The sequence below is a fragment of the Scaptodrosophila lebanonensis genome, unplaced genomic scaffold, assembly GCF_003285725.1.
Source record: "Scaptodrosophila lebanonensis strain 11010-0011.00,11010-0021.00 unplaced genomic scaffold, SlebRS2 tig00000001-arrow-pilon, whole genome shotgun sequence".
In the NCBI taxonomy this organism is placed as follows: Eukaryota; Metazoa; Arthropoda; class Insecta; order Diptera; family Drosophilidae; genus Scaptodrosophila; species Scaptodrosophila lebanonensis.
Genome location: NW_022060529.1, coordinates 7,289,974 through 7,301,278, shown reverse-complemented (window position 1 = coordinate 7,301,278; position 11,305 = coordinate 7,289,974).

The following is an 11,305-nucleotide window of genomic DNA, read 5'->3' as shown; positions in this document are numbered from 1 at the left end:
GTTGTGACGGTTGTTGCTAACGCTTCGGGTTAAGTTCAAACTGCGCTTGTGCGTTGGTAACTCGTGATTGGTAATACAATTTGTTTGTTTGTTGGTTGGTTTGTTTGGTTGCTTCCGTTGTCGCTTGGTGTTTTAAACAGTCTTCAATGGTTTGTTCGCTTTGTGGTGTAAAGTATTATTCATAATTTGTGCGTCTTGCATTGTCAAATTGCCATTTGAAATTGTTATTAAATTTGCTTTTCAGCTGACATTCTACTTCCTGTTGCGCTCCATATTTACATCACTAAATATGTATAATATTGAAGTATATATGTATGTATATATTGTTTGTCTTAATTAAGTATACTTTATATTTATGTATAGCTTTACACTTGCCGTTAAAAATTATTGAAATTATCGTTAATATTAGAGTATATCGTATCGCCCTCTCGTTTGCCAATTAAACCAAGCCGAAAATGCATTTCATTGTAAATTACACACTTGTTGTTGTTGTTGTTGATATTTTGTTATTTGTTTTGGGTTTTTTTTTCTTTAGTGTAGAAGCACAACATTAAATAAATGGATAAATCAGCCTTACAAAAGTGCACTTAAAATCGTGTACGAATTATAAAATATTACACATAATCGAATTGCTTTTAATTTGTCGAGTTTTAGTTTACGTTTTTTTTTTTTATCTTTTGTTGGATACAGATCCGGAGTACACCTGTGTGTGTGCGCAGGTTGCTGTCGTTGTGTTGTTCTTGTTCTTGTTGTTGTTGTTGTTGCTGCTGCTGCTGCATGGCAGCTGGAATATGCGTCGGATACTCAACATGCGAGCCTGTCAGGAAAAATACGAGTACGTATACGTTACGTGGCTGACTGAGCCTAGAGTTTGTTGGCCACAATTATTTGTTAAATGTTGTATTATCGTTGCACACAATCAGTCGCACAATAGATTCGTGTGACTTGCTTCATTTAATTCACGATTGCCGAGCATGTTTTCACTGATTTGATTGAGGTGCAACAATATGCTGAAGTTGCAATTTGTGCGCTCGCATTTTTCTTTCTGTGTGTTGGCTGCTGCATTGAATCAGGCACTGGCGCTGGCACTGGCTTTGTTACTTTTTCCTGGCCGAGTGTGTGTGTATTCACAGTCGTATCCTGGCGCTGCACATGCACTGACATTTTGCAGCGTCCGTGTTGTTGTTGCTGCTGCTGTTTTTGTTGCTGCTGCTGCTGCTGCTGCTGCTGCTGCTACTGCCTCTGCTACTGCTGGATGGCTGCAAGGGGCTGGCACAGCCATTGGAATTTGGCTGCCGTTGTACGTCAAAATAGTTGGAAGTGTGTCGCCGTTTTCCCACATTGTGGCACGCAACCCTAGCAGCAGCCCTTGCCGTTGCAACTGCACAGTAAATCACCACCACCACCACCTCTGCCACCACCTCTGCCACCACCGTGCGATGGCAACAACAATAATAATAACTACCACCAGCTGGCCAGAAAGCAGTCACTGCCAGTGGCTTTCTGAATCGATTTTTCGCGCGCACACATGCAAATCGATACTCACACACACACACACACACGATACGCGCACACATACACACACACACACGACTACACACACGCCCGCACACACCGATGTAGTGCAACGCTTTCCATTTCGTTTTGATTTAGGTTGGACTGCTTTAGCAGTATGTGTGGCACAAAGTTTGAACAGCACCGAACCCTTTTAGTTCTGGCAATTAATAGCCATTGACAGACTCAATAGTTTGTATTTCTTTGCCACAAACGCATTTTCCACTTGCCGCCCACTTATTGCACTATTGGAACTGCACTGAGTGTGCCTGAGTGTCGATTGTCAGTTGGAAAAGTCGCCTTATTTGTTGGCCGCACAGCACACATTCGATTTTCACACTTCACATTATTGCTGGGATTGTTGTGATTTGGCTTATTCGTTGGGTCTTTTATTTTCACTGCACTTGCACTTGCATTTCCATTTTCTTTTTTCTTGTTTTGTAATGCACTTTGCATGCGCGCGCGCTTCCTTTTCACGACGGTATTCCCCAAACGCGTCCTTTGCAGGAATGTGTCCCCAATTCGAGTGCTAGAAACACATTTCGTGATACCGTGCGGGCAGCGAAAAACTTTCTGTTTCGCCTTTCGGCTTTCCTGCCCTCAGTTTCCACGTACTCGCACTTGTATTTGTGCTTCTCCCTGTGTGTGTGTGTGTGTCTGTGTGTGTGTCTGTGTGTGTGTCTGTGTGTGTGTATGTCTGTGTGCTTGTTTGCTCCGCTCAGCTGCTTTTCATGGCATCGCTGCCGTCGTCGTCGTCGCCGTCTCAGTCGATGTCGCTAGAAAAAGGACTTGCGTAGACTCTGCCTGTTCGCTGCTGGAAAATTGCACACATGTCTACAAGCGTGCCTGTGTTTGTGTGCCACATGCAAGCTAAATAGGACTTGCGCGCATCAAAATAGGGTTAGTAGGCATAATGCCAAGTGCATAGCCAGGAAAACTGGAAGCCGCATTGTTGCGCAGTTTTCCCACCCTTAAGCCCAGTGGCGCTTTTCTTTCTTTCTTTTGAACATGTGAGCGGCATGCTGTGTGTGTGTGTGTGTGTGTCTGTGTCTGTGCTGGTGGGACATTTTCTCGAGTGGTGAAAAGTGTTGGGTTTTTCTTTAATTCAGTTGAGAAAGAAATCCCATACAAATGAAAATTAAACATGTTTAGCCAACGTTTTAATTCAAAATGTAATTAACATTTGGCAAGAAAATAACAAATGAAATGAAATTGATGAATGAATGGGAATATTCTTTTTTAAAATTTAATTGTAATTAGATAGGCTTTTGAATTATCAACTAGAGCTCTCTTCGTTATTTACAATTAAATGTATTTAGCTTAATAATTTATTTATTAATACTGTTTTGCTGGTAAAAAATGTCAAAAAATCAAACTATTTTTCAAGTTAAGAAAAATTAAGTTCAAACATTTTTCATCAGTGTTTCTAAATACATTAAATTCTTCTTTTTTCAAAAAATTCCCCAAGCAAATTCAGTTTTATTTTAGAAATATTTTACTTGATATACATTTTATTAGAGTTAAGTTTTTATTTTATTTTCCGTTTATGTATTGAATTGTTTTGTAAAAACAAAAACATGTTTGCTCACTCGAGCCGACCTTCCAAAATGAAAACGAGTAAGCTGTTTAACTAGCATTACCCCGACTCTTGTATACTCTGTAGAAAATGTAGGAATGCAGAAAATGAGGTGGAAAAAATATTCGCAAATACCAATTGTGGTTACGAAATCGTTGTAAATAAGCGTAGTTCCTATAATGTGCAGATTCCATTTCAGAAAATGGTGAGGTAGTAAAAGAGATAACTTAATAAATTGAAAAGTTATTCTACTGAGATTAGCTTTTGGACCGATTATTGTTATGGCCACTGCACATATGAAATAATGAAGGTATGTATGGTTTGTGATAAGCCTAAGGTGTTACAGTAATAACTTTTTGTTTAATATTGTTAAAATCAATTATCCATAAACATACATACATACTTAGTAAATGGCTTTTATCTCCCGAATATTGACCATAACCTCTGGCAATAACAAAGTATTAACAAACTCAAACATTTTTTGGTTCAACACTGTAATCTTCTGTTGCTTTTTTGTTTTCAATTCGCAATTCGTAAGATGTATATTGCTAATAGCTTCAATAGCCTAAATCTTTTGTGGAGCTGCCAACATGTGCGAACTATGTTTAGTTTGTAATAAATTGTATGTAAAATGGATTTAAATAGGAATTGCAATACCCAAATTAGAGTACATACAAGTATATGTCTGACTAACCAACTGTTGTCAACATTTTCTCTTTTGCCAAATTGGCAACGACATTTAGCTTCACGTTGTTAACAGTTTCTGTGACACACCGCTATAAATACGTGTCTAAAGATAATAATGCAAAAAGAATTGCTACAAAGCCAAGTTCTTCTTCAAGTTCTGCCAGAAGCTTAGATGTGGACCTAAGAGTGTGAGATCTTAACTGTTTGAGAAAAATGTGCCCAATATACCCGAAAGCGACTCAAATAGCCGTTACACAACTGCAAATAGTTACAGTACTCTTCAGAATCGGAACTGAAGTGAAGTGAAGCAGCGTATTGAGCCCTTCGCCAAATCGATTGCAACGGCATTATTCAGCGAACAAACCTTAATTCGACCAATAACGTTATCAGCCAGTGGGCCAAAGTCTGGAGACGGATGGCTAGCGCCGACATAAATCATGTTTCAAAGCTGCCGTTGCTGAAATCATGTTAAATATATTTGTGTTGGTTTCGGAGCGTGCTATTCTTACGCAAGAGCCATCAAGAGCTAACTGGTTCGAGTCGATGGCTGGCTGGGGCTGGCTGGCTGGGCTTGGGATCGGGTTCTATTGCCTGAAAGCGCCGTTCTAACGTGAAAATGTGTGCCTCACCGTTTTACCGACTTTTTGTTTTCCTCTTCTTATTTCTTTTCCATCATTTTCTTCATCGTCTACGCCTTCGTCTCTTCTGTGCAGTTCTGTTTTTAGTAAATGCTGCTGTTGATACAATATTTCTATTGCAGTCTTTCTTGTTCTAACCTGTTTTGTGTGTGCACACACACGCGCACATAGATACACACACACAAATACACAGAGGCAGACACACATTGGCATCGCAAAAGTCCCGTAAGAAAGTCCCAGTTATTCAAGAGGAAAAACCTGTTACACGCAAGTGGCTCTGTGCTGCTTTTGGCCGCTTCTTGCAGTAACAACGGGCCACAGCCAACGGCCGGCCAGAAGAACAAATGAAAAGCCAGCAACAGCAACTTCCAACTTCCAACAACGACAACAGCAACAGCAACAACAACAATGGAACACGTTAGTACCGTTGTTTCGGATTCTTTGTTGCGCAACTGTGTTGCAAGATTAGCTGTGACTGTGACTACGACTGGTTTATTGCAACCTCGTCGCTACAACGATGAGGCAATATAAACAACATCAACTACGCCAACAACAACAAATACAACAACTGGCCAACTTCTTGATTGTCGGTAGTTGGCGCATGCGCAGCGCCGTTTATCTTCTCTTTTCTTTTTTTAAAATATAAAGTTTTGTTTTGTTTTTTCTTTTTGTACTCGACTGGAGATGTTGCAAAAGCTGCAACAACTTTAGTAGTAGTTGTGGCTGTAGCTGTAGCTGTAGAATCGGAAATAGAATGTTTTGAGGGCATATAATACTCGTAAGTAGTATAGGCGGTTTTTTCCCTCGTCGCGTTGCGTGCGTTAAGGCTTGAATGCATTGCATCCGTTAAATTGAATGCCGTTTCATTTTAATGGCGAGCTTATGTGCTCAATATTTAATTTGTTTTAGTTTCGAAAATGTATCGGAACAACACATTACCAAGGCAATTACAACTAATAGCGAATATCACTGGAAATATGTTCAGAATTATGTGTTCGATACACATACGAGTACTCGTAGTAAGCGTTTTATAACCGATCTTTAGAATGTACAAACGAGTTTGCAAGATACAGAATTTATTGTAGGAGGAATCATTTATGATATTCTTGGTATATAAAATATTGAAAATATTGAAATTTTGAATCAACGGATAAATTTACTAGACTTCTTAAGTATCTGCTTTATCAGTATTGTGCAATATCTTTAAATAAAAAAGAGCTGGGAAATGATTTTACTGATGAATAAAATACAAGTAAATTAAATTAAATTATTAAATTTCAAAATGTAATAAATAAAGTCAAATTAGAGCAAGGGAAAAGGAGATTATTCGAATCGATTATTCGAACGAAATAATTGCATTTTTCTGAGTGTAGTAAACCGCAATGTTGAAAAATGAAGCTACGAATAATAGTAATATTAGAGAGTCTTAAGTATATTCTGAATTTTTTGAATTGTTCTTATACAACAAGATTACAGATAACAGGTTTTCAAAATTTATTCGAAAATCGGTTTCTGTAATAATTAATAAACTAAGAAAATCTATAAACAGCCAAACTCAAACTTGTACATATGTATGTATGTATGTATGTATGTGTGCATTGGGCCTGGTTATATGGCTATAACTTTCTTTCTAATCACCCTATCATAATGAAACTCGGTATACGGATATATAATCACTAACTGGATGTGTCTACCAAATTCCAAGAACTACCAAAATTCCTAGAATTACGGGAGTTATAGAAAATCTTGAATAGGGGGGGAGTGGGGGGGGGTGCATCGGGAAAAATGAACAAACTAGTCCTTTCTCGGGCTCAGGAGAATCTGTATGCCAAGTTTGGTTATTCTAGCTCTTATACTTTCTGAGATCCTTGCGTTCATACAGACAGACAGACGGACAGACATGGCTATATCGACTTGGCTTGCTGATCAAGAATATATACACTTTGTGGGGTCTGCCACGCCTCCTTCTGTGTGTTCCATGTACACTCCCACAAAACTAATATACTCTTGTACCCTTTGGGTACAGGGTATAAAAAGCACCAAAATGTGCATGCGATTGGCTTAGATACTATATTCAAATAAATGGATGACATGAAGACCCATCTGCAGCACTTAATTTGGCAATGCTAGTCGCAGTTAACATATGAATTGAATTTTGCAAATATTTGTTTATTTCTTGGCAAGCCACGTGCAGTATTCCACAAATTCTTCCTCGAATGTTTTAAAAATATTGGCAATTATTTTTATTGATAAGTTTGAATGAATGATGCTCACCTCTGATAGTGCTTGGCATGTTACATGCGTTGTTGTCTGAGCTCATTTATAGGATAAATAGACATCTGCTAGGTTTTACAACGAGGAGAGTTACGGCTCACTGATTGGCCCACATTTGGCCTCAAGGCAGGCACACGACACTCATGGGCACGGGTATGGGTACGGGCACATGTCAAATGCAAATTGCAGCGGTATTGTTGCGATGCAATGTCTATGTTTGTGTATCACGGCACATTTTTAGTTCAGGCCGAGACGAGCCGGGTTGGGCGAAAGATCGAGGCGACAGAGGCAGCCAGTTGGTTCAGTTCGGGCAAACAGACAAACAGTTCTTCAAACGGTAAATTAGCCGGCGTGGCGACAGCGCCCACTAGGAAAAAAAGAAGTCTAATAAACGAGCCACAGTCGGCGGACGAATACCGAATACCGAACACCAACAAGCAACACCACTGGACGTGTGGACAAACGTTTGCACACTAAAATGCGAGAACGTTGCCCGTTTAGTCCATCCAGTTGCAGTTTCAGTTGTTGCCGGAGTCATCTGCCGGCCAAAACCTGCACCGAGCCTGGGATGCTGTGTCTGTGTATGCGTGCTTGTGATTAAGGTGGCAGAGGCGGTGGTGACGGTGGCGGTGGTGCTGGTGGTGGCGGAGGTGGCAACAAAACCCCTGCAGTAGCCAGCCAACAGCAGCAACTGCAGTTGCGCCTGCGCAGTTGGCGGATTTCGCAGAAAGGAGAAAGGAAGACAGACAGAACTTTGGCCCCACTGGCCAGAAATTCAGCCGAGCGCTAATCGCAAGAAAGAAATTCTTGCTAATTAAATGCGTGATCATCTCTCAAAAATACATACCAGAGCGAACAAATTAAGCCACCATGACTATAAGATACCCTATACGAAGAGTTCCAAGCGGCACCAGAACTTTAAACATTACATAAAAGAAACTAATCGATTGAGATGTGGATCCACAATAAGAGCCGCTATTACACTTATATAAATAAACCAATTTATTATTTATTGTAAAACGAACGATTCCATATCTTGTTTACTTTATAGACTTCTTCGTTTTGATTATAGTATTGCTAAACTTCCCTGTTGAAAACAGAGAATATTTTATTTTTATATCTGCTTTATGATAAATCTTGTACCGGCAAGAGTCGGTAACAAAATCGGAGCCGAAGAACCAATTCTTCAAAAAGGATTATTGTTTTGAGTTATTTGTTAGATAACCATTCCAAGGCTTAGACTGCTGATAGACTGATCGGCTCCCCGATCGATTACTTCATACAATAAGGCTGCCGGACAATCGTGTCTGCCGTCTAGCATTTTTTGTGAATTACAAAGAGTGTGCAAAATGAATATACCCTTTCCACTTTAAATTCTTGTTTACCTGATCGCGAAGGGGGGCTTGAAAAGTGATGCGTGTATGGCGCGCATTTCATCAGAGGCGGTCAGAGCCATCCCAAGCCACTCAGCAACCAACCGCAACCCGTGACGTTGTAAACGCTTCGGCCCACAATGATGAGCACGACCAAAGCGGCAGCAGCAACCGCAGTCGCAGTCGCAGCAGCGCTGCCGACGCGTCATCGACAAGCGCACCTTTATTCGCTGAATAAACAGGAAGACTTCTACAGCAAACACACACACACACACTCACATACACGTATGAGCAACAAGTACACGTAAGCTTTGAGTGTAGTATGAGTATGTGTATGTGTGTGTGTATGGGTGAACGCGGCAAAAGTTATCACGCCAGTCAGCAGGAGAAAAAACTGAAATAAAACAGGTTGAGAAGTACCGCTAATCGGGTAGAAGAAGAAGCAGTGCCAACAACAAGCCCCATTCGAAGCAGCTAAAGAACATGTAGAAGCAAAAAGGTCAACGAACGTTCTTAACGCTGAGCGGCCAAGAAGAATGGGGAATCAAAACACAAAAACACGAAAAAGTGCCATGCAAGTGTGTGTGTGAGTAAGTGTAGGTAAGAGCAACTTCCAGAGAGTGTTACTAAGAGCGAGAAGAAAGCCAGCAGAGAAAGCAGGTGAGCATGATTAAGAGAAGCAGAGCGAAGAGAACATTCCTCAATGAAATGGCCAGAGTGCGCGATCAAAGATAGAGAGAGCAATCCACAAAGAAAAATGCATGCATTTTGAAGAATTGTATTTTTGTGAAAACAATTTAAGTAAATTCTATTTTTATCATCAGCTTTCTTTCGCAGCACAATTACAAGAATGCACACACACAAACACACACACACCCACAGACACACGCGCACAGTTTAAATAATGAAATCTCTGTTTTGTATGAGTATGATAAAAAGTCGCAAAGTCGCAATGTAACCGAACTGAGCCAAAAGAAACCGAAATTCTTGCTATTGCTCAATATTTGGTAATACGCACAAACACATACAAACACAGCTCAGACACAGTCGCAGATAATTTTTGTATACATATATGCAACAAAGCCATTGAATGTAGCGGTATTCTGTCGAAATATCTGAGACGACGAAGTACTCGCGCAAAGCGCATTGACCTCCAGCGGCAGAGAAGCTACAACAACAATAACATCAACATCAGCTGCTGACGCTGTTGTAACTGTGTAATGCGGTAATGCGGGACGGGTCTGATGGAGGGCTAATAGACGGGTGCTTTGGGCCAAAAATGTTTGAAGACGGCGAGACGGCTTTTGGCCTAGAAGTTCTTTTCCGTTTGATTTCATTGTTGCTCGCTAGCTTACTGTTTTTTGCCCCCCAATTCTTTTCAATTTTTTTCAACTTTTATTGCCGACTAATTTACCAAACTTTATGTCTTCCTGTGTGGAGCATCTGGCCTCTGTCGATGCGCTGATTGTTGAGTACGGGATTACGCAAACTTAACAGTCAGAATGGTAAGCGTTTCATAATCAGCTCGTAATGATAAGCCAGCAAACAATTATTCTTTTCAGCAGACAGCGCGCTTCTCACTCTGGATTTATGTATGTGAGTTGAAATAAACAAGTTTTTTAGGTCTGGCCCTATGTTAAAGAAGACAAAATAACCAAAGGGCTTGCACCACCTTTCCCTAAGGACCGTCACATAATGTCCAGCAGATGTTCATGTGTGTGTGCGCCTGGGCCTCGCGCGGATTGGTCAACGCGCACGTATTTGTTTTCCTACGCGTCGCTTTCCATTGGCTGGCTACTCAGACACGCACTTCACTTTTGTTCGCAGCGCATCCTTTTCGTTTCGTTCCGTTTCATTCCATTCAATTGTTGATGCCATTGTCTTTCTTATTAGACAACAAATCCTGCTGTTTTATGTCCTTTCAGAAGCTGTTTGCCAGCTGCCAGCTTTCGGGTATAAATAGCGACATCCTGCAGGCAATTTCTGCAGTTCGTTTCTGTTGTTGGCCTCAAGGCTTCCTAAATTGTGATTATCTGTGAGAAACAAAAGAAAATAAAATTTAGGTTCAAATAGAAAAAAAGGTTTTTTATTTGCTCATTATATTCGTTTTGAAGCAACAGATTAAAATAAATCGCTTAAAGGTAATTTTCAAAACAAAATTGTGTTCGAATTATTATTTACATTAAACTTAAAAGTGCATATATTGTATTCCAAATGTCTTTTTTTATTACACTAAATGCTCCACTTTAATCGAACAAAAAATTTTACTCACAGTTTTGACATATTTCTAAGAAAAGTGCTGAAAATTAAGAAAATAAAGATTAAAAAAGAATCGATTATTTATGATTATTGTATCTCCGGACGGACAAGTCCTTTTACTGTGCTAAATATTTTAATAATTTTGTATTATTGACAGGTTTTTGTGTTGTTTATGAAGAAACGTTGTATGCCAGTCAAAAGCTGACTCTGATTATCTCAAAGAACTTTCTTTTATTTTTGTGGCAGTCCAATTTTGTTATCTTAGGAAAACAAGAGATGTGTGAAGATAATACGTTAAAATTATGATGTTTAACTGGCACAACTAAGTGGGTTAGATAAATACTTAAGTAAGCCTTAAAGTTGCTTTGGTTTACGCTATATTAATAACAACAAAAATATTGAACAATTTCCCAATCATTATCAGCCATTTATCCTGGCAGAATTCTGCTGATTCGCGAAAGCAAACGGAAGAACGAAAAAACGGACAGCCATCTAAAATAAAAGAGCTCCAATTACGAGCATTTAAATTTCAATAAACGCGATGTTGCAGTCATATTCACATACCACAGTCTACGACTATATACAAATGTATTTGATAGATCGTTGGATAGATTAGGTGACAGCATTGCAACAACCAGCATAAACAATTAGAGAGCGCGCACAATCGAATAGAATTTTGTTCGGGGATCGCATTTTGCGAATTATCCGTTAGCTAGCATCTCGAGCTTAGCAATTAGTTGCATGTTTGTATGAAAATTGTCGCCGTGTAATTGCCGGACAATCTGTTAACACACAAAAATGCCTTTCTCTGACAAATCGCATTCACCTCAACCCTTTTAATTGTGTCATTAAATTGGCCCAAGCCAAGGCTATATAAAGAACAGTTCAGCTATCGACTGAACTGACAGAATAAATGGTAACCAAAATATTTGTGTAGTCGTCAT